This window comes from Tursiops truncatus, chromosome 4 (genome assembly GCF_011762595.2).
Source record: "Tursiops truncatus isolate mTurTru1 chromosome 4, mTurTru1.mat.Y, whole genome shotgun sequence".
Taxonomy (NCBI): Eukaryota; Metazoa; Chordata; class Mammalia; order Artiodactyla; family Delphinidae; genus Tursiops; species Tursiops truncatus.
Window position 1 is genome coordinate 62,438,774 of NC_047037.1, and position 25,371 is coordinate 62,464,144.

Here is a 25,371-nt window from a genome sequence, read left to right on the forward strand (position 1 = left end):
ATCACATGCCTGATTTCAAATTATATTACAAAGCTATAGTAATCAAAACAGTATGGGGTTAGCATAAAAACAGACACACATGGGCTTCCCTGGTGGCACAGCGGTTGAGAGTCTGCCTGCTGACGCAGGGGACACGGGTTCCGTTCCCTGATCCGGGAAGATCCCACATGCCGCGGAGCGGCTGGGCCCATGAGCCATGGCCGCTGAGCCTGTGCGTCCAGAGCCTGTACTCCACAATGAGAGAGGCCACAATAGTGAGAGGCCTGCGTCCCGTAAAAAAAAAAAACAAAAAACAAAAAGCAAACAAACAAACAAAAAAAACAGACACACAGGGCTTCCCTGGTGGCACAGTGGTTGAGAATCTGCCTGCCGGTGCAGGGGACACGGGTTCGAGCCCTGGTCTGGGAGGATCCCACAGAGCAACTAGGTCCGTGAGCCACAGCTACTGAGCCTGCGCGTCTGGAGCCTGTGCCCCACAACAAGAGAGGTCGCGACAGTGAAAGGCCCGCGCTCCGCGATGAAGAGTGGCCCCTGCTTGCCCCAACTAGAGAAAGCCCTCACACAGAAACAAAGACCCAACACAGCCAAAAATAAAAATAAATTTTTTTTAAAAAAGTATAGCATTGTCTAGAGTCTGTGCATGTACTTTAAAAAAAAAAAAGACACATAGATCAATGGAACAGAATCAAGAGCCCAGAAATAAGCCCACACATATATGGTCAATTAATTTACAACAAAGGAGCCAAGAATATACAATAGGGAAAGGACAATCTCTTCAATAAATTGTGCTGGGGAAACTGGACAATCAAATGCAAAAGGATGAAACTGGACATATCTTACACCATACACAAAAATTAACTCAAAATAGATTAAAGACTTGAATGTAAGACCTGAAACCATAAAACTCCTACAAGAAAACATAGGCAGTACATTCCTTGACAACAGTCTTGTTGATGATTTTTAGATCTCACACCAAAAGCAAAAATTTACAAGTGGGACTATATCAAACTAAAAAGCTTCTGCACAGCAAAGGAATCCATCAACAAAAGGAAAAGGCAACCAAATGAATGGGAGAAAATATGTGCAAATCATATATGTGAAGAGGGGTTAATGTGCAAAATATATAAAGAACTCATGCAACTCAATAAAAACAGTAACAAAAAACCCAAACAATTCTATTAAAAACTGGCAGATGACCCGAACAGACATTTTTCCAAAGAAGACATACAGATGACAAACAGGTACATAAAAAGATATTCAACATCATTATTATTAGGGAAATACAAACCAAAACCACAATGACATATCACTTCATAACTGTCTGAATGGCTGTTATCAAAAAGACAAGAAATAAGTGTTGGAAAAGGGAACCCTTGTGCACCGTTGGTGGGAATGTAAACTGGTGCAGCCACTCTGGAAAACTGCATGGGGGTTCCTCAAAAACTTAAAAATAGAAGTACCTATGATGTGGCAATTCCATTTCTGGGTATTTATCCAAAGAAAACAAAAACACTAATTTGAAAAGCTATCTGCACTCCCATGTTCACTGCAGCATAGTCAAGAAATGGAAACAACCTAAGGGTGCACCAACAACCAACAGATGAATGGATAAAGACAATATGGTGTGTGTGTGTATGTTTACACACACACACTCAATGGAGTATTGCTCAGCCATAAAAAAAGAATGAAATCTTGGCATTTGCGACAATATGGATGGATCTTCAGGGGATCATGCTAAGTAAAAAACACAAATACCATATGACTTCACTTATATGTGGTGAACATGTAAGTGAAAAACAATGTATGTGACAAACATATAAGTAAAAAACCAAGATCATAGATACAGAGAACAGACTGGTGGTTGCCGAAGGTGGGGGTCAGCAAAATGGGTAAAGGGGATCAAAAGGTATGAACTTCCACTTATAAAATAAGTAAGTCATGAGGATGTAATACATAGTATGCTAACTATAATTCATAATATTGTATTACATATTTGAAAGATGCCAAGAAAGTAAATCTTAAAAGTTCTCATCACAAGATAAAGAAATCTTGTAATTACATATGGTGCTGAATGTTAACTACACTTCTTGTGGTGATCATTTCACAATATATACAAATATTGAATCATTATGTTGTGTACCTGAAACTAATATAATGTTATATGTCAGCTATACTGCAATTTGAAAAATTAAATTTAAGCTTTAAGAGGATATTTAATACTTAAAGGTCCTTAAATAGTTTCTCAAGTAAGATGGGAAGGTATACAAATGAGATAAATAACTTTCCATTCCTACAAAAATAAATCAACTGGATCTACACAAAATCCAACTTAAAAATAGTATAAAAAAGCATAAGAATTTATTAATGGCATCAGATAATTTTCAAATAATAAAATCACACCTAAAAGCTGCCCTTTTACGTGTTTTCATATGTCATTAGTAGCAGATATAAATACCCACGCCCGGGATTTAACTGTTCTGAAAAACAGACTCTTGCAGAATATGGATTTTAGCAGCACACTTGGTGGGGGCGGGGGGGGCAACTGAAACTGTACTAGTTAAAAGCCTCTAACTTATCCCAGAATTTTCAAAGTCCAAAACACCTCTCTAGGTCACTAATCCTCCAGTATTTACATTACAGAGAATTTAAATAGAATTGGCAGAAAATCACATACAAAGGGGCCTCTGGTCCCTTATCAATTATTAGAAAATGGCTTAATAATTACTTTATTATTTTCTTTTAAATTTAAGCCTTTCAAATTGTGCCTATGGCTCAAATATCTTCCTAAATGCTTTGTTATCAAAGGCAAACAGATCTACCCCTGAATCTAAATGACAGCCTGGCTTTCTCCACCACCTGCTGGAATGCACCTGAGCTTGGCCAGGAGCAGAGGCTTATCTCTGATGCTGCGCCTGTGATGGGCACAGCTTCTCCAGCCAGGGAGCTATAGGGGAAGGCTCTAACCCCTGAGTCCAGGTAAGCCACCACACGGAGCTTCGGTTTCTGTCCAGCCCCACGATGCAGCCCAAATGCAGCTAAGGCTCCAGGCCATCTGCTACTGGGCCCAGGATTGACAAGTCACGCTTGTGTTCAGGTATGGAAAATTACCAGTTGTCCAATCTTTATTAAAGTAAAGATACTGGGGCTTCCCTGGTGGCGCAGTGGTTAAGAATCCGTCTGCTAATGCAGGGGACACGGGTTCGAGCCCTGGTCTGGGAAGATCCCACATGCCACGGAGCGGCTGGGCCCATGCGCCACAACTACTGAGCCTGCACTCTAGAGCCCGTGAGCCACAACTACTGAGCCCACGAGCCTGGAGCCCGTGCTCCGCAACAGGTGAAGCCCGCACACTGCAATGAGGAGTGGCCCCCGCTCGCCACGACTAGAGAAAGCCCGCGCGCAGTAACAAAGACCCAATGCAGCCAAAAATAAAAATAAATAAATTTTTTTTAAAAAGTGAATATATCACTCAAATTTGTCTGTTTGGTTTTTTCCTACCTTTTTTCTTTTTTCCAACTGTCAAAAAGCAAATGGAATCCTCACACACAAAATTCCCACATTAAGCCCACGCAATTTAGACTGACTTGAAAAACAGATCGCTTGGTTTGTTTGTAAATTTAGAAGGATAAATGTCACATGAGGTGAAAAATAAAATATGTACCTATTTATAAGTTCACAGTTTAATCAACAAGCACCTACTATATGCTGAGCTAAGGATACTGAAAGACACGTTTCCCATCTCAAAACGCTCACAGTCTGGTACAGACCAGCACCATTTTCTTCTTTGCATTTAATTTCTATCTGTTGGGTTGCCAATAGAACAAGACTAGGCTAATTATTATATTAATCTAATAATATATTTATTATCCGATTTATTTAGCTTCTAATTACAAGCATCATCATTTGAAGTTTTTTTTTTCAGTTTTATACTAATAAGTGTAATAGCTAAAACTGAATGCCTACTCTGTGCCAAACATCAAACGAACCCATTTTCTGTATATCATCAGGTTCAATCCTTTGAGCTAGCTACTCTTATCACTGCCTCCTTACAGGTGAGGAAACCAAGCTCAGAGCCATAGATGACTTGCCTAGTCTTACGCCTAGTAAGAGGTAGAGCCAGGATATAAACTCAGGTATGCCCAATCAGAGCTTAGGCTCTTAACTACCAAGTTTTGTGGCCTCCACTTACTCAAGTGTCTGGCAAAATTAGTTACAAATGGAAAGAATTGGGGGATATTTTCTGAGGAATTGTTCTATCATAGGCACATGGGCAAAATACAATAGCCTCTTGGAGATAAGTTCAGAAAACTATTGGTGAGCCTGATCCACCAGATGGCACACAGCAGAAGCAAGAAGAACTACAATTCTGCAGCCCGTGGAACGAAAACCACATTCACAGAAAGAGACAAAATGAAAAGCCAGAGGACTATGTACCAGATGAAGGAACGAGACAAAACCCCCGAAAAACAACTAAATGAAGTGGAGATAGGCAAACTTCCAGAAAAAGAATTCAGAATAGAGATAGTGAAGATGATCCAGGACCTCGGAAAGAGAATGGAGGCAAAGATTGAGAAGATGAAAGAAACGTTTAACAAAGACCTAAAAGTATTAAATAACAAACAAACAGAGACAAACAATACAATAACTGAAATGAAAACTATACTAAAAGGAATCAATAGCAGAATAACTGAGGCAGAAGAACGGATAAGTGACCTGGAAGACAGAATGGTGGAATTCACTGCCGAGGAACAGAATAAAGAAAAAAGAATGAAAAGAAATGAAGACAGCCTAGGAGACCTCTGCGACAACATTAAACGCACCAACAATCGCATTTCAGGGGTCCCAGAAGGAGGAGAGAGAGAGAAAGGACCCAAGAAAATATCTGAAGAGATTATAGTCGAAAACTTCCCTAACATGGGAAAGGAAATAGCCACTCAACTCCAGGAAGTGCAGAGAGTCCTAGGCAGGATAAACCCAAGAAGAAACACACCAAGACACACAGTAATCAAATTGACCAAATTAAAGACAAAGAAATATTATTGAAAGCAACAAGGGAAAAATGACAAATAACATAGGAGGCAACTCCCATAAGGGTAACAGCTGATTTCTCAGCACAAACTCTACAAGCCAGAAGGGAGTGGCATGATATATTTAAAGCGATGAAAGGGAAGAACCTACAACCAAGATGACTCTACCCAGCAAGGATCTCATTCAGATTCGATGGAGAAATCAAAAGCTTTACAGACAAGCAAAAGCTAAGAGAATTCAGCACCACCAAACCAGCTCTACAACAAACGCTAAAGGAACTTCTCTAAGTGGGAAATACAAGAGAAGAAAAGGACCTACAAAAACAAACCGAAAACAATTAAGAAAATGGTAATAGGAACATACGTATTGATAATTACCTTAAATGTGAATGGATTATATGCTCCAACCAAAAGACACAGGCTCGCTGAATGGATACAAAAACAAGACCCATACATATGCTGTCTACAAGAGACCCACTTCAGACCTAGGAACACATACAGACTGAAAATGAGGGGAAGGAAAAAGATATTCCATGCTAATGGAAATCAAAAGAAAGCTGGAGTAGCAATTCTTGTATCAGATAAAATAGACTTTACAGAATGATACAAGAGACAAGGAGGGACACTACATAACGATCAAGGGATCAATCCAAGAATAAGATATAACAATTATAAATACATATGCACCCAACATAGGAACACCTCAATACATAAGGCAACTGCTAACAGCTATAAAAGAGGAAATCAACAGTAACATAATAATAGTAGGGGACTTAACACCTCTCTTACACCAATGGATAGATCATCCAGACAGAAAATTAATAATGAAACACAAGTTTTAAATGACACAACAGGCCAGATAGATTTAATTGACATTTATAGGACATTCCATCCAAAAACAGCAGATTACACTTTCTTCTCAAGTGCACATGGAACATTCTCCAGGATAGATCACATCTTGGATCACAATTCAAGCCTTGGTAAATTTAAGAAAATTGAAATCATATCAAGCATCTTTTCTGACCACAACGCTATGAGATTAGAAATAAATTAAGGGGAGAAAAACATAAAAAACACAAACACATGGAGGCTAAACAATACATTACTAAATAACCAAGAGATCACAGAAGAAATCAAAGAGGAACTCAAAAAATACCTAAAGACAAATGACACCAAAAACACGATAATCCAAAACCTCTGGGATACAGCAAAAGCAGTTCTAAGAGAGAAGTTTATAGCAATACAATCCTACCTCAAGAAAAAGAAAAAATCTCAAATAAACAATCTAACCTTATATCCAAAGGAACTAGAGAAAGAAGAACAAACAAAACCCAAAGTTAGTAGAAGGAAAGAAATCATAAAATCAGAGCAGAAATAAATGAAATAGAAACAAAGAAAACAATAGCAAAGATCAATAAAACTAAAAGCTGGTTCTCTGAAAAGATAAATAAAACTGATAAACCTTTAGCCAGACTCATCAAGAAAAAGAGGGAGAGGACTCAAATCAATAAAATTAGAAATGAAAAAGGAGAAGTTACAACAGAAACTGCAGATATACAAAGCATCCTAAGAGACTACTACAAGCAACTCTATGCCAATAAAGTGGACAACCTGGAAGAAATGGACAAATTCTTAGTAAGTTATAACCTTCCAAAACTGAACGAGGAAGAAACAGAAAATATGAACAGACCAAAGTTGAAACTGTGATTAAAAATGAAATTGAAATTGAAACTGTGATTAAAAATCTTCCAACAAACAAAAGTCCAGGACTGGAGGGTTTCACAGGTGAATTCTATCAAACATTTAGAAGAGCTAACACCTATCCTTCTCAAACTCTTCCAAAAAATGGCAGAGGAAGTAACACTCCCAAACTCATTCCACGAGGCCACCATCACGCTGATACCAAAACCAGACAGAGATACTACAAAAAAAGAAAATTACAGACCAATATCACTGATAAATATTGATGCAAAAATCCTCAACAAAATACTAGCAAACAGAATCCAACGACACATTAAAACGATCATACACCGTGCTCAAATGGGATTTATCCCAGGGATGCAAGGAGTCTTCAATATACGCAAATCAATGAATGTGATACACCATAGTAACAAACTGAAGAATAAAAACCATATGATCATCTCAAAAGATACAGAAAAAGCTTTTGACAAAATGCAACACCCATATATGATAAAAACTCTCCAGAAAGTGGGCATGGAGGGAAGCTACCGCAACACAATAAAGGCCATATACAACAAACCCACAGCAACAATTATTCTCAATGGTGAAAAACCTAAAGCATTTCCTCTGAGATCAGGAACAAGAAAAGGATGTTCACTCTCACCACTATTATTCAGCATAGTTTTGGAAGTCCTCGCCATAGCCATCAGAGAAGAAAATGAAATAAAAGGAAGACAAATTGGAAAAGAAGTGAAACTGTCACTCTTTGCAGATGACATGATACTATACATAGAGAATCCTAAAGATGCCACCAGAAAACTACTAGAGCTAATCAATGAATTTGGTAAAGTGGCAGGATACAAAATTAATGCACAGAAATCTCTTGCATTCTTACACACTAACAACGAAAGGTCAGAAAGAGAAATTAAGGTAACAATCCCACTCACCACTGCAACAAAAAGAATAAAATACCTAGGAATAAACCTACCTAAGGAGGTAAAAGACGTATACTCAGAAAACTATAAGACACTGATGAAAGAAATCAAAGATGACACAAACAGATGGAGAGATATATACCATGTTCTTGGACTGGAAGAATCAATATTGTGAAAATGACTATACTACCCAAAGCAATCTACAGATTCAATGCATCCCTATCAAATTAGCAGTGGCATTTTTTACAGAACTAGAACAAAAAATCTTAAAATTTGTATGGAGACACAAAAGACCCCTAATAGCCAAAGCAGTCTTCAGGGAAAAAAAACAGAGCTGGAGGAATCAGCCTCCCTGGCTTCAGACTATACTACAAAGCTATGTAATCAAGACAATATGGTACTGACACAAAAACAGAAATATAGATCAATGGAACAGAACAGAAAGCCCAGAGTTAAACCCACACACCTATGGTCAACTAATCTATGACAAAGGAGGCAAGGACATACAATGGAGAAAAGACAGTCTCTTCAACAAGTGGTGCTAGGAAAACTGGACAGCTACATGGAAAAGAATGAAATTAGAACACTCCCTAACACCACACACAAAAATAAACTCAAAATGGATTAAAGACCTAAATGTAAGACCAGACACTATAAAACTCTCAGAGGAAAACATAGGAAGAACACTCTCTTGACATAAATCACAGCAAGATCTTTTTTGATCCACTTCCTAGAGTAATGGAAATAAAAATAAACCAATGGGACCTAATGAAACTTAAGAGCTTTTTCAAAGCAAAGGAAACTACAAACAAGACAAAAAGACAACCCTCAGAATGGGAGAAAATATTTGCAAACGAATCAACGGACAATGGATTAATCTCCAAAATATACAAACAGCTCATGCAGCTCAGTATTAAAAAAAACAAACAACCCAATCCAAAAATGGGCAGAAGACCTAAATAGATGTCTCCAAAGAAGACATACAGATGGTCAAGATGCATATGAAAAGCTGCTCAACATCACTAATTATTAGAGAAATGCAAATCAAAACTACAATGAGGTATCACCTCACACCAGTTAGAATGGGCATCATCAGAAAATCTACAAACAACAAATGCTGGAGAGGGTGTGGAGAAAAGGGAACCCTCTTGGACTGTTGGTGGGAATGTAAACTGATACAGCCACTATGGAGAACAGTATGGAGGTTCCTTAAAAAACTAAAAATAGAATTACCATATGACCCAGCAATCCCACTACTGGGCATATACCCAGAGAAAAGCGTAATTCAGAGAGACACATGCACCCCAGTGTGCACTGCAGCACTATTTACAATAGCCAGGTCATGGAAGCAACCTAAGTGTCCACTGACAGACGAATGGATAAAGAATATGTGGTACATATATACAATGGAATATTACTCAGCCATAAAAAGCAATGAAATTGGGTCATTTGTAGAGACGTGAATGCATCTAGAGACTGTCACACAGAGTGAAGTAAGTCAGAAAGAGAAAAACAAATATCATATATTAACGCATATATGTGGAATCTAGAAAAATGGTACAGATGAACCAGTTTGCAAGGCAGAAATAGAGACACAGATGTAGAGAACAAACGTATGGACACCAAGTGGGGAAAGTGGTGGGGAGGGGGGTGTGGCGGTGGTGGGATGAATTGGGAGATTGGGATTGACATGTATACAATAATATGTATAAAACAGATAACTAATAAGAACCTGCTATATAAAAAATAAATAAAATTCAAAAATTCAAAAAAAATAAAGGAAACTATTGGTTTGCAAACATCTTACCAGCTCATGAATGAGGGTATAAACCAAACAGTAACATATGCCAACAGAAGTACAATTGTGAAGGTACTGATTATAAATTTTGTTTATTAAACTTCTTAAATCCCAAGATCCTGGACTTTTTTTTTCGTTTTTTTTAAATTGAAGTAGAGTTGATTTACAATGTTGTGCCCATCTCTGCTGTGCAGCAAAATGACTTGGTTCCAAGATCCTGGACTTTTAGACTCAACTTCATTTCTTTCCTTTTCAGGATCCATGGGCTAATGCGTCTGACTGATAAACACATAATGAAAGAATGAATTGGTATCAATAGCAAGCAGTACTTTGTACCATGAATAACTGCTATTTGTCATTGTCAAGAAAACCTGGAATTCACGCTGGACAGAATTCTGGGCCCCATGAGATTCCAGATAAGGAGGACTCATAACCCAGAATAGAAAGCCATGGGAAGGTTTTCAAGATCCAATCGTAAGGATTACAAAAATAACAATATTTAGGTCTGGCTTTATGGGCATGTGACCTGTGCAGTCACACAGGTCCTGTGCTCAGAAGGGCCCCCAACACTTGGTTTAATGCTCTCCTGTCACCACGCAGAAATTCTTAATATTTTGTCTTTGAATTTGTGTTTTGTAAGTAAAGTCCAAAGGAATGATGGAGCGTGTGTGAGCAGGAGACATATGTAATGTGCGTGTTGCCACTCTTTGTCTCCCTCTTTGCATAGAGCATTTGTGGTGCCCTTTAAGCAGAGATTTCTGGTGGGCCCACCACATGTGCGAGTTCAGCAAGACTCAGAGCAAATACAAGGCAAGGATGTGATGTCTTCACATCGCAGTGAGTGGAGGTAAAGCCCCAAGACGTCACTTTTTCCACTGGAACCAGAACTTGCTTGGAACATAGAGAGAAGGCAAAGGCATTCTAAGAAACATGAATGACCAGTGAAGGACTACAGTATCCTTTCTTACACACATTACTTTCTCATGCAAGCCAAGCACTTACACTGAAAGGATGATGGTAAAAGGAAAGGAAAAGATAGGGCAACCCATAGTCCCTTTTCCATTAATCCTTACTATCAGTAAGCCACATGTAGAGTACTGGTAGAATGTGCACACATTAAGTGAAATAAAAACAGCTGAGTTAGTTTGGTGCAGTATTTCCACTGTTCTAGTAAGAACAATGTATGAGCTGCAAAATACAAATTGTATAATTCTGCTGATTTCACATATGAGTTAAATCCACATATTTACATTTTAAACTGGCATTGCAAGATACAAAAGTCAACAGTAAAATTCATAATAATAATGAAAATCTTTAATATTCCTTCACTTAGAATGACATTAAATAGCAAATAAAAAATACATCACGACAAGTCAAGATAGAGAACATGGAAGAAAGGAAAAAGCTTTATATTTTAGTACTTGTAATGACACTTTTTCCTGTTTTTTTTTTTTTGATCAGGAGACCCCACATTTTCATTCTGTATTTTACCCCACAAATTATATAGCAGCCTTGACAACAGTAACAGGCGAAAAAATTAAATTATGATTAATTCACTGCCTGCTTCCAATCGAACTTCAAATCAAACAATCAAAGACTAGATACTTCAACAATAAAGCAAAAAAAAAAAAAAGTATTACTGCTTGGAATTCTGAGTGTGGTGAAACCAACCCATCAACACATACACACAACCTCCTTCACCATGTGCAGCAACCCAGGTATTCACCCTGAAATGGAGGAAAGAGGTTTTCACATCAAGTCAGTTACCAATACTTCTCCCAGTGCTGAAGACTGTGCCTCAGGGCTTTCCTGTGAGGGAAGAACATGCAGATAGGACAAGTGGTATAAACGATCCATTTGCAGTGCAAATCTCTGTATGACACAAGCAGCCTCAGACTTCAGCAATGACTTATTGCTCATGTGCACTTGTCATATTTGGCACCTTAGAGGAGAGAGGTAACTCCTTATGCTCGATGGACATTTTAAGATTTAATAAACCACCTAGAGGGGTGGGATAGGGAGGGTGGGAGGGAGACGCAAGAGGGAGGGGATATGGGGATATATGTATACATATAGTTGATTCACTTTGTGATACAGCAGAAACTAACACAACATTGTAAAGCAATTATACTACAATAAAGATGTTTAAAAAATGATTTTAAAAAGATTTAATAAGCACAAGCACTTTCATATACAGTCTTATTTTATTCCTACCACAGCCATGTGAGGGGCTCAGGAAAAGCAGATTTTAATAACACTTTTATTGTCAGTATTCCAATGATAAAAGTAATGTTGCTTTTAATGTTCCTGACCTGGGTAGTGGTGACATGGGTATTCACTTTAGACTCATTCTTTAAATTTCATATATGTGTTTTATGTACTTTTGGGTATGATAGATAGAGTCTGCAACAAAAAACAAAAGGTGATAAATGTTCAGTGTAGGAATTAGAAAAGAAGGCTATAAATCTCCCATAATCCCATCTAAGGAAACTATTAACAACTTGATGCTTTCCCTTCTTTGTTGTTATAAAATTGGAATACTGTTTTCCGTGATGTCTCTTTTTCTTCAACATACCATATTTTTATACAGTATTAAAAATTCAACATAGTATTTCTTAGCAAAGATAAACCCTAGTGTATTTAACCAATTCCCTATCGTTGGATATTCAGGGTGTATCTAACAACTTATTTCCAAAATTACCAGAGAGCACTTATCTCTCTTGCAGGGAAAAGGAACAGCTCATGGAGGTTGACAACCTTACCACTGCTGTGTGCAGAGCCAGGAGATACTCACTGGGTCGGAGGCTTGTTCCTCTCCATATGCTGCTCTACACTTCCTCTGATCACAAAGGTTTAACCTGACAAATTAAAGGGGATAATAGTGAAAGACAACGCATCCCTGACCCTTTCCCATGAACTCTCGCCCCCTAAAATGGGGCACAGTCCACCAAGTTCAGGGTTGAGATCAGGAGGGATGTGTTTCTGCGGTGTCTGGCCTGAGATGAAGGGCCCCATCGCTGTCCCCCTGAGGTGTACTGCCTAGGCCCAAACAGTTCCTTGGGAGACCAGGCAGGGAGAATAAACTTTTCAAAGGTACAAGGTTGCAGGGTTCGAGGTTAGTAGGGAGGTTCTATAAATATTTACTGAACAAAACTCTGTCTGTTAACTGGTGACACAGAGCAAGGTGTGGTTTTCCTTCCTGCCCCCAGAGGCGGCTGGGAAAGTTGGTCTGACAAACTAGTGGGAAGTGCTGCCTGGCCAAGATGGAACCAAGACACAGAAGAATGCTGAACATGATTCAGGAAATGAAGTGAGTCCAACCATCTTCTGTCTGCCCTCTCCCCCGAGCCTCCGCAACTCCCATCTCTGGTCACTGAAGCCGGAAACCATAGAGGAGAAGACACTCATAAACAAAACACTGGTCACAAAAATGAGAGCCTGCAGGAGCTGACCAAACAAATAGCTCTGGTTGCAGTACACAGTTTAGCTGTTTCCCAACAGGTTGAAATATCACTGGCACCATTTAATACTGCAAATGCCACTGGGTGGCAATAAAAATGAGCTGTGGGAGGCTGTACATAGAAGAAAAGTCCTAGCCTACCTCTGGTTTGGTGGGTGGTCTTAAAGTTTTCTTTTTGGCAAGGCCACGTCCATTCCTTTACAATCCTTGCTAACTGAAGGAGCCAAGAACCTACTTTTAGTAAGATGACCTTCCTTCAGGAAGAACCACAACTAAACCACTCTAGACTTAAGACAAATCTATCCTAACATCTAGGGACTCCAGAGACAGTGGTTCCAAAACCTACTTGAAAATGCAAAACTGTTTAGCTACAGTTTACTAGGAAATCCACCTCCCATCGCCAGTCAATTCTAATCTAATCCCTGATTCTTAAAAAAAAAAAAAAAAGCCCGTTTTTCATATAACTTAAAATATAGTCTATGTGGCATGACAAATTTTGCTTGGGGACATCCAGAGTCAGTGGGGGCCTTCAAAGGGATAGGAAGCCACCTTCCAGAGCTGCCGAAGCCCAAGTGCACCTGACTGCTCACAGCAACCGCGGACATAAAACCTGCTGGCTCCAAACATCAGTGATCTCAAAGGCAGATGCTCCCAGTGGCAGGCGCTGCTCTGTCGTGGAGCTGCTTCTCACATGAGCAACTCCATGTCCTCCCAAGAGCAGCAGAGATTGATGATTCATTATTGTCCTGAGCAGTACTGGGGTGTCCAGCTAGAGTATCATCATTCAGAAGGATTAGTCTTTTTAGCACGGGAACCCTAGCTCAAACTGAATGTCTCTCCCTTCTGGATCAAAAAAAGCCAGCTCTCACGAACATGGGTACGAGACATAATTTGATTTATAAGCTTTGTGGGCCTCTATGAGGAAGACTGTATATGGGAGTGGAGTAGAAGTGAGGATAAAGCCAGCAAGAAGCATATAACATATTATGCAAGCAAGATACCTATTTATTATTAACTTTTATTTAGATTTTCATTTAAATGATACATTCTCAAGCTAGGGACTCCTGTAGAAATTACCTGAAAAATTTTATGGAAGAAGAGAAAATACTCTAATGTTTGGAAGCAGGACCAGAAAAGGATCTCTTCGATGCTTTTAAGTTGAAAAGTTAGGTCTGTAAAGATCTAGGTATCCAAATGTGGCCATGCTAAATTTGAGTGTGGGCTCTTTTCCATTCCTGGCCTGCCTTCTTTTCGAAGTATGATTGGGCAAAAAGCAAAATCAAAAATAAACAAAAGCAAAAACCAGGTAAAACACGGAAATAAGTCAGAGACATAGAAAATGCCAACATTAATAATTTCCAAATCACTAGGAGTTAAGGATAATTACCCAGCTATGTATCAATGGAATTACTATGTTTTAACTTTCTAAGATTCTCATGCTTCCAAAATTAATTATCTGCTTACTTGAAGCTTCTAACTTATAATTTATAAATAGGTACCCTTTTTCTGCTTTGAAGAAATTTAGATTTTAAGATGCTAACATTTATGTTTTGGTACAGTCATCATCCTTGGGCTTGGAGATCTTTGGTATTTATGGTCAAGGTGCTCTGTTCTTTCAGATTAAAAAAAAAAAAAATCTGTGGACGACTTTAGTTTCTTTAACAGGTTGGGAGTGTCCCAAATGTAGTCAATAAAAGTTCCCTTCCTGTCACTGTTTTAGGGAGTCCTACTCAGAGTGCTCTCAGGAGCAGCAAAAATGACAGAGGAAGGAATAGTGGGTTGGCGTAATGGACAGACCATTAGATACATGATGTACTACCTGCCTGTCTCAGTCAACTAGAACCACTGTGCTTTAACACCAGAGCAGCAACTGGCAAACAGGAAAGTCTACCACAAAGCCTGTTGCTGTTACGATTGTGGGAAGTCAAACTTGTCAAATATCAGTTTTCTCCCTGCTCCAATAATGGGTTATATAGAAGCTCTCTTCCAGGTTACAGAATTTGTTTTATTTCTAAAAATTCCCAACGGACAGTAGGAACCGGTAAGGCATAACAGGTAACAATCATTAGAGGCTGAATTCCCCAACTCTTTTTTTTTTTGTGTGGTACGCAGGCCTCTCACTGTTGTGGCCTCTCCCGTTGCGGAGCACAGGCTCCGGATGCGCAGGCTCAGCGGCCATGGCTCACGGGCCCAGCCGCTCCGCGGCATGTGGGATCTTCCCGGACCGGGGCACGAACCCGTGTCCCCTGCATCGGCAGGCGGACTCTCAACCACTGCGCCACCAGGGAAGCCCTCCCCAACTCTTGATTTAGAGTATATAACCGTCACCCTGCCCCAACCTCCCCACATCGCCTGCACTGTGACAGCCCGGTTCCAAAAGGGCTGGTTGTCCCCACTTCAAAATTCAGCCTAAGTCCCATCTGGTGAAACCTGTCCCCCACGATCTTGACACAAAGAACTCCAATGTCACTGATAACCTCAGAAATTCCGTAAGGTCCTCTTACCTCTCTTCAGCCATGAAAATTATTTTAAAATATGTATAGACATTCAAGAACTTCCCCCTTTTCCTGCTTGACTATACTGAGAATGGTATTTAACCTAAACACATACATGTCAAGGCTGTGTTGTAAAGGATAATTACCTATTTGTTTATTTATTAGACTCTTGGCCTTCAAAATAAATGTCAGGAGGGAAAAAAACCAAGAAATTGGGGTCAACACTTGAAGATTCAACACAGAGAAATTAATACACATAATTACTGATTAGACACTAATGACAATAATGTATGCTGCCGTCCAAAGTTCAAACAAGCAATTAGGGTTGATATAAGAAGTATAAACAATTAACAAACGGTCTAATTGCTTTTCTGAATAGAGACTGGCCTCTATTCCTCACACAGACTCTGTGACAGTCTATCCTAGAATCTCTATGGGTAATTCCTGGACCACTTCCTCCCAGGTGCATATTGAAAAGCTCTGAAAACTAGTAACACTCTGAATGCAGATTTATCTGTTAGGACCATCACTTCTTCCTCTGGGTAACTTTGAGAAAAAACTTCAAGATGTTTCACTAACCAGCGTGAAACAAAAATTGGACTTACAATTGGACATGGAATCAGCCAGGATATGATCTCTCATTGAAAGGCAAAAGCACTATTACAATTAGCAAAATTGTACTGTGTTAAAAAGGTCCCTGACATCAAGCCAAGAACATGAATTAGCTTGGCTCAGAGAGAAAAGAGCCTGTTCCTAAGATAAATCAGGCAAGCACACATCTTTAACAAAAATTAAAAGTACACCAAAACCACAATGGCATCTTGGCTTTTATCCCTCTTGCTGATTTAATAGGTGACTCTAAACTCTTCAAAAGTGGGGACTACATCTCAGCTCAATTTCTGCATCAGAATCCCCAGGAGGACTTGTTAACACAGGACGCACCTCCAGAGTTTCTGACACAATAGATCTGGGGTGAGCCTGAGAATCTGCATTTCCAACAAAGTTCCCAGTTGATGCTAAGGTGGCGATACTTTGAGAAGCATGTCCTGGCTTATATATTACATGGAGTGTACAAAGGTGAGAGGATGCTTACCTTTCTGTGGGTAACATCCCCTCAAGAGCGCTGGAGAGCTGCATTGTGAAAGGTTCCTTCAGGAAATGCCCACATAGGCCCACACTTTGCCTTTGACACTGGGAGTTTATTATCTGTTGATCTTTAGTCTATGTATTACAAACCTCTCTGGACTTTGAGACCTTCCAAGGCAAAGGAGAGCAACTCCCGAAGCCTAGGAACCAATTTGCCTGGGATGACATGCATCCCATCCCCTAGAAGTACAAATTCCAGAATAAGATGCACCTGGGTTCAAATCTTGGCTCTTTCACTTATTAAAGTGTGAGCCCTTGGGCAAGTTACTTAATCTTTGAGCCACTGCTCCTCATCTATAAAGTGGGAACCATAACAACAATAACTACAACTCACAGTGCAGATGAAGAATTCGATGAAATAAAAAGGTATCTAAATCTCTTAGCCCAAAGTCTAACACAGAGAAAACTCAGTGTCAATGTTATCATGCCCAGTTTTTACTGAGGATGTCTAGAATTCTCTACCCAGATCACTTGTAATCCAGGAACTCTTCCTCTACTGACAACTCCCACCTACCCAGACATTTCAACAAGATATCCAAGACAGGAGAGAGAGCTTTCTCCCAAGAAAACATCATTCACAGTCCTCTTGGATCCCTTGGTCCTCCTGCCAAACTGGTATCTCCGCTCCAATCCAGACCCTCCATAAATGCCGGTGTAAGAAGTCTACCTGGAGTACTTTCACCCAAAGTCCTCCAGGCGCCCTAAATTCTTTCACCACTCTTCAAAAACAGCCTTTTTGAATAAAGGGAGGAAAGGTGTGGGCCATCCTTAATTCAGCCATCCAAAGATAAGCAAACCACCATGGCACCTGAATGCATGCATGTCCTCTAAAATTTATGTAATTCAGTGCACATGATCTTTTTAAAAATTCGTTTCATTTTTTAAACATTTTTATTATAAAAGTAATAAATATAGAAATTAGAAAATTAAGACCACTAGTGATTCTATCACAAGATAACCACTGTTAATAATCTGATGCATGTTATTTCAGTTCTACATGTATATATGAAAATGGTATCATACTATTTGTTATTGTTCTGCAATCTTTCTCAGTATATTGTACAAGTTCTTAAATTATACATTTTTCATTTTTTATTGAAGTATAGTTGATTTACAGTGCTGTGTTAGTTTCTGGTGCACAGCAGAAATATATATATTTTTTCTCTTTCAGATTCTTTTCCATTATAGATTATTACAAGATATTGAGTATAGTTCCCTGTGCTATACAGTAGGACCCTGTTGCTTATCTATTTTATATACAGGAGTTTGTTAATCCCAAACTCCTAATTTATCCCTCTTCACCCCCATCCTCTCGCCTTCGGTAACCATAAGTTCATTTTCTATGTCTGTGAATCTGTTTCTGTTTTGTACAAGTTTTTAAATATTCTTCTATAACATTAATGTTAACAGCTGCAAAGGGATTCATGACACGGCCGGGCAATAACTTATTTAACCCCTCGGAGCCTTTTCTCTCACACATGCTGTGTATGCTGAGGACCCAGCAGAGTGAATATGCATATTGACAACCGCTGCTCCCCATCATTCGGCCACGTGCAAGGACAGAACTGTTGGACTGATAAAGCTGAAGGAATTATTAGCTAATAAACTTGCAGGCTGATGTAATCAAAGAAAAACATTTAAATTAATTAAAAATACTTCTATTAATTTTCTACACATGCTAATACTGGATAGCAGGTGGTCCACAAATTCCTACCCTTTTGTACTCCAATGTAGCTGAAACATTTCCTTTTTTTTTTTTTTTTTTTTTTTTTTGTGGTACTTGGGCCTCTCACTGTTGTGGCCTCTCCTGCTGCGGAGCACAGGCTCCGGACGCGCAGGCTCAGAACGCGCAGGCTCAGTGGCCATGGCTCACGGGCCTAGCCGCTCCGCGGCATGTGGGATCCTCCCGGACCAGGGCACGAACCCGTGTCCCCTGCATCGGCAGGCGGACTCTCAACCACTGCGCCACCAGGGAAGCCCCCCCCTCATTTTTGTTTTAACGAGAAATTTAATTTTGTCAATGAAATTAAATTAAATCAGAATATACTTTACATATATTCCCAAGGTCTGAGCAGTTAAACTTTTTTTTTTTAATGAAAAGAGGGAAAATCAAAACCTATAAGCTATTTACTATGCTTCAATTCTGTACTGACTACAGGGAGAATGCAGGGGGCTGAGAGTGGTTGGGGGAGGTAAATCTAAGTCTTACACAGTATATTCTAATTAGTTAACGCTGTTAGAGAATCAAAGATCCTGTGTGAGGGAAAGTCCAACTCTGTTTACACTGTGCCTCTCAAAGGGATCCTGTAAAACTGACAATTGTGAGTGTAGGGCTCACGCAGCAGGGCTCACGCAGCAGTCACCTCAGGAAGCACCTACAGTCGTGGCCTTTGTGGATATCCAGTACTGATGTCACTCCCGAAGACTGTCAAGTACCTGCAGTGGTGCACTCTGCTGCCCCACTACCAGCCCCACCAAGTCTGTGCCTCCTGCTTCTCATTTCTCAGATTCCTTCAAAGAATATGTCGTCCTTCCCATTTGGGGAGGACCAAGGTTACTAGGAAAGATGGAGAAAAGATCTTATACACACACACATTATCTAGAAACTCATATATCCCTTATAAAAATTAAATTTATCACTTCCCATAACAAGTCATGCCTGGGGGGACCTGAGGGTCTGCCATGGTATCATATGCAGATAAGGCAACTGCCCAATCAGAAGAGACAGCAGGGCACAGCCATCCTCTCCCATTGCTAAGCAGACATTTCCTGTTGATGTACCAGTGCCTCAAATTTAAAACTTTATCTCCTCAAACCTACCTCCCTCTTCTGACTTCCATATTACATTTAATAAAACAGCATTGCTCTTCTCCTAAGATCCCCAGTTCAGGATCACTGGGCCACCTTTGAGGACTCCTCTTCCTTACCTTCACTAGACTTGCACATCCAGTCACTAACTCAGCAAATTCTGTCTCTTCTCTCTTCGCAATGTCTTCCATCTGCCTCTTTCTTTCAGCTTCCTCAGCCAATACCCTAGTTCGGGATTTATTACCCAAACACCTAAACAAATCCGCAGCCTCTTAACTGGCCTCCCCACCTGTCAGTCCACCCCACCCGCAGGCACCTGTTTTGATCATATACCTCTCTGCCCATCAGACACTCAGGTAGCTACAGGACAGAATCTGAATGTCTTTGTCAGCACTCAAGATACTCTATGATTCCAGCCATATCTCTGGCCTAGCAGAACTGGTCTATTCTATTCCAGGGGCATATTTACATATGCACTCTTGTATTTCCAAACTATACTTGACACCTTTTTCCTGCATTTGGAATGTCCTTCCCGCTTTTCCACTCTTCAACTTTTCCTTGAATTTTATTCATACTTGAGTGTCCAGCTCAAATTCAACTTCTTTCTGTCCCTCCGTAAGTCATACCTGCACCGATTAGATGTAAACCTTTGAGAGGCTGTATCTCACACGTCCTTATTTTTTTAATCCTTCAGCACTCCTAGCATAGTGTCAGGCATGTCACAAATGCTCAGTAAATCTTTGCTGATTGATTTTTGATTAGTACTTATAGATCCAATCTGTCTCCACACACACACCCTGACCTGCCTGTGACAGCAGCCATTTATGCATCCAAGCTAACAGGAGAGGCTAACCTTCATTAACAGCTATGCTCCAAAACCAACAGGGCTAACTGGTCACTTGACCAGGAACAATGATTTTCTTTCCCATAGAGAACGTGAGCCTTAGGCACCGAGTGCACTCTGTAAAACCCTGATGCAACAGCAAAAAGCACACTTCTGAATGGAACAGGAGTCGGTAGAGGTGGCCTCTGCCTTCGTATGCCTAGATAACAAAACACAGGTTTAGTCAAAGATTCCCATTCATATAATGCCTTTGATAGTCCTTACAAACTCAACCATTTCATCTCATATAAATTTAGGAGATATGCAAAAGATCTGTCACACATCCAAAATATGCATCAATTCAGCCAATATTTACCAAACAACAAGAAGAGGAAACACACTTTACAGGAAAAAGCATGGGCTTTGGAACTAAGAAAACCTGGTTTTGATTCCTAGCTTTACAGCTAGTCGTGTGGAAAGACATCTGACCTTGCTCAGCTTTGATTTCCTTCTCTGTAAAACAAGGGTAGAGCCACCTACCTCACAGGGTTGCTTTGAGGATTAAATGAGATAATGCATGCAAAGTACTTGGCACAGATCGGTTCATAGGTGGAAAGTTGTTGCTATGGTCAAAGGAGAATAATAGAGCAGTAGTTGTATTCAAAGTGCTGGGCTTTGTGCTTAATTAGCACTGCTGCATATTAAACAAGACAAGCTCGAGAGAGACCCTGACTTAAAGACAGAAATAAGATGAATATATATAAAGCTATCTTAGGCCTCGGAACTCTGTGTCTGTCTTTAAAGTCTTAAGTAACATTGAAATTTCACGGATGTTACAAGCAACATTATGCTGAAGTACTTATGAAGTGAAACAGATCTCCAACTACTGTCACATGGTAGTCACTAGGTGCTTTCAATGATTCAAACTGTTTGGGGGGATATATAGGTCAGCGGTAGAACACCTACTGCACTTTAAAGTTCTTTCACCTATTTTACCTTGAGCTAAATGGCTTGTAAACTCCAAGAAAGTCATTGTTGTTCCAAAAACCAAAGTTGGTTCTTTAGGGAAGATAATGCCAGAAATCCAAAGCTAGCGTAAGAATTCAGCTTCCCGGCAGGGCAAAGAGGACATACCTACCACATACAGTAGACACACAAACGTGTGCTGAACGCAAGAATGAGTTTCAGTTACAATGAACCTGTACCTCTAGTGTCATGTAACACCTGAGATACAATGTAATAAATGTTTCTACAAACAAGAATTCCAATCTTGAGAATCAGAGAAGGAAATACAAATGCCCAGTTTCAATCTCCCTTGAGAACAAAGAGTACCTGAAAAAAAGTACTAAAAGAGAAGCTGGTGTTCATTCACAAACATATGTCACTGTCAACGTTACCCCTTTCCACACCCATTTTCAGTCTTAGGGGTATGTGTGTACATGGTTTCACCCCATGGGCTTCAAGTTCACAAGGAAGTCAAGGATAAATGCTATTCTTTAGCATCTTGCTAAAAAAATTTACCTCCCCACCTGAGAAGATATTACATTTAAGTACTTTAGCACTCAAATCCCAAATTAGGAGACAAAGAAATGTAAAGGGCAAAAACCCTTGAGAGAAGAGATAAGAGTTCTCCTCTGCCTGTCTGAAGAGTGGCAGCTATTCCTTCCACAAACCCATGATGCAGTATCTGAGAAGCACAAGGAAGGCTGAAAAAGCTGTGGATGACCTTACTAGAATTTCATGCTTACTTATACGTGTGACTTCGAGCCAGTACCCAGGCTTCCAATCTCTCAGAAGTCACCCATAAATCAGCAAATGAGACAAGTGCTGCAAATAGCATAATTTCTCATGAGCAAGTACCCTAGCTATGTTGCTAGATTTTTTTTTGGTAGTTAACAGAGAATGATAAAAACTGTTTTAACATTTTATCATGAAAATTTTCAAACCTACACAAAAGTAAAGAGATAGTGTAATGAACCCAGCTTTAACAGTTATCAACATATGGCCAATCTTCTTTCATCTAAACCCTATCTAATGGATTATTTTCAAGGCTACCCAGAAATCATAGCATTTTATTTAGAAATACTTCAGTATGTATCTCTAAAAGATAAAGACTTTTAAAAAAAATCATCACAATGCTGTTATCATACATTAACAATGAAAAGTAATTCTTTTATACTATCAAATATGTTCAAATACATCCCAAGTTATCTCATAACCTCATCATCTTTTTACACGTGGTCAAAAATTGAATGTTCACAATGGAAAGAAACTTAGAAATTGCAGAGTACAATTTCTACCCAATATGACCGAATCCCCCTTAAAGCAGTTCCTCAGCTGTGACACTGCCCCTAAGATGTGCACATCTCGTGGAAGACATGAATCTTAGACTCATGAGCTGATTTTTTTCAGTATGCTATTTAACCATCTTTTATAACTGCAATTTAAAAAACTTAAGAATAATAGCTCTGTTGAGATATAATTCACATACCATAAAATTCACCCATTTAAAGTATACAGTTCAATGGTTTTTAGTATATTCGCAGGGTTACGCAAGTGTTACCACTATCTAACTTTAGAACATTTCCACCACTCTGAAAAGAAACCTCACGCCCATTAGCAATCACTCCCCATCTCCCCTTCTCCAGTCCCTGGAAACCACCCGTCTGCCTTCTGTGTCTATGGATTTTGCCTTTTCTGGACATTCTTACTCTACACTATGCTGTTTTAAAATTGCTTGGGGCTCTGCTTGCCCCCCAACCAAGGCAGCAACTGTCCCAGAAGGTACTAGGGGTACCTGACACTCATGAGAACAAGATTCCTTGGCAGGGGTTTCTCCTTCTTTCCCCTAATTTGGGAGCAGAGGATCAGCTGCTGCTTTTCGCTTTAGCTGTCAGGAAGCCCAGAGTTGAATTTGTGGCCCAACTTTTATAACTGTGTAGCATATTATCATATACATTTCTCTGACCAAACTTTCCCTCTGACCTGAATTTTCCTTTTGTTCATTTGTTTTTGCTTATATTTCAAGAATTTTTGTACTTTATTCAAATACTTCTTTGGAACAAGGAAAGATTTAAATGTGTGCCATTTCCTTTCAGACATTCTGGTAATATTCTATCATATCTTAAAAGCCTAGGAAAATCTTTCCCATTTGGCTAGGATTATTTTCTTTTGATGATGGATGCTTAGGCTGGTATTTTAAAAAATACTGTCCTAGGACTCCTAATAAAGGATACGAATGCATAAAAGGTGACATGAGTGAGGAAAGTTTATTCCTGTACGTACAAAAAAGAGGTGTAAGTGTGGGGGCAGATTCTGTAAAGAAAACGTTGGTGATTCAGTGGTTTACAGAAGTAAACCTAACAGAGTTAATGGTCAGGGGAAATAAACAGAAAGAAGAAAAGAGACATGGCAGGTATCACGCTCTGGGATCCTGGGATTACAGCATTTACTGAGAGAGAGAGAGAGAGAGAGAGAGAGAGAGAGAGAGAGAGAGAGAGAGAGAGAGAGAGAGAGTGTGTGTGTGTGTGTGTGTGTGTGTGTGTACTTAAGAAGTACCAAGAACTGAAGCTTTACTGCTAGAAATGTGATGTACTCCCCATTCCAAGTGCTGGCTATTCAGCACATTTTACTTGGTGGTATTGATTGTTTTGCTCAGAATATTTTTCCGTACCAAGTAACATTAAAATCCAGGCTTTCCCAGGGAAAAGTTGCCTGGAAGGACCTCACAGGCAGAAGACATTAATCCTTCTCTTGATAGAGTTCAACAAAACTCTTCCTGCACCCAGGAATGCAATGATTAATCAACTAATTTCGACCCAAGTTTTGTTTATATATTCCAACCATAAACATTAATCGAAATATTTCCATTGCAACAAAAACACTTTGGTTTAAACACCGCTGTAGGACAACATGCAAGCATGTTTCAGAACATGAAAGTACAACTTGTCAAGTAACATTTCCTGTGTTAAATCCAAGGGGGCACACAGTGGAAAGTGTGTTATTCTAGGGTGCACAGCCACCTGACAGCTAGAGCAAGGGACTGGGACTTCCTCTTCCATGTGCCAAACTGCAGTAGGGATTCCACCTTGATTTGTGGTTTTAGAATAGCCTGCATGAAGACAAATTTGCTTGTTGGTGTCTCTTTTGTTTTACTGTGTTTGGGGGTGTGTGGAGAATTTAGGTTTAACATGTGAAAAAGAGACACAAGTGTGGGAAACACCTTATCTGAGAGTAAGCACATTTTTGATAGTATTTGAATAGAGGTTAGGGTTAGGGTTAGGGGTTAGGGTTGGCACATTCAATATGTGCTAGATCACTCTCAGCTGCAGAACTCAAAAATATTTCTGAGAGACATATCTAAATGTTAACAGAAGTCATCTCTAAGAAGTAGCATTAAGGATTTTGTTGCTTGTGTTTTTCTGTTTTCCCAAGTCTTTTACAAGAGCACGTGATGAAAAATACTCTCTAAAGAAGGCGAAATCTTTAGAGATTCACCTTCTCTAAAGGCAGAGAGGGGCATAAGAAAGACAAAGTGCCAGAAGCACTTGGTAACATGAGCGGCTCTGTTTGCTATAACTTGGAGTGTAGGGCAGAAAAAGGAAGAGGTAAGGTGGGAGAGATTGGAACAATATTGCAAAAGCCTTGAATGTCAGGGTAAGGGGATTTATAATCAGCAACTGGGAGGTGTTTAAATGGTACGTTTTATCATTATAAAAACAACATTTTCTCAAAAAAACAGTATTATACCTTTATTGTAAAAATAACTGGCAAAGACTAAAAACCCCAAAGTAAATAAAAAGCACCAGGAAGAAGCCCGTCACCAGAAGAAAACCATTGTTAATATTCTGGCACATTTCCTTTCAAGCTCTTCACTGTGTATATAGCTCTGGAAGATTTTTGAGCATGAATGTGACATCATCAGGGCTATGCTTCAGGAAGGCTGGGTTACAAGGTGGGCTAAGTACAAAGTGCACTTTCTGGGAATGCAAGTGACCAGCTGAGGTTTCCTTGCACACATTCACAGCTGCTCCTGCTTATATTTCTGTACCCACACAAGTCAGAGGACAGTCTGGCTATTTAGGGCAGACCCACAAACATGTCCTATGGGGCAAGTGGCACCTGAGAGGGAAGCCCAAGGCGAAAGCCTAGGAGTGAGCATCCCTAACAGTGTTCAGTCACGCCGAAAAGACCTCCCTG

At 39.7% G+C, this 25,371-nt stretch overlaps 1 protein-coding gene and 1 long non-coding RNA gene across 6 annotated transcripts in view; both read right to left on the reverse strand.

Moving 5' to 3' along the window:
• IGF2BP2 (insulin like growth factor 2 mRNA binding protein 2) overlaps window positions 1-25,371 on the reverse strand; it is a 159,938-nt gene that overhangs the window by 81,355 nt on the left and 53,212 nt on the right. The gene's annotated exons all lie outside the window — the stretch shown is intronic.
• The window catches only part of LOC141278564 (uncharacterized), a 48,717-nt gene continuing 35,625 nt past the window's right edge, over window positions 12,280-25,371 (reverse strand). The window contains exon 3 of the long non-coding RNA XR_012331418.1: window positions 12,280-12,298. This is a non-coding gene — a long non-coding RNA (uncharacterized lncRNA). The remainder of the gene's footprint in view (window positions 12,299-25,371) is intronic.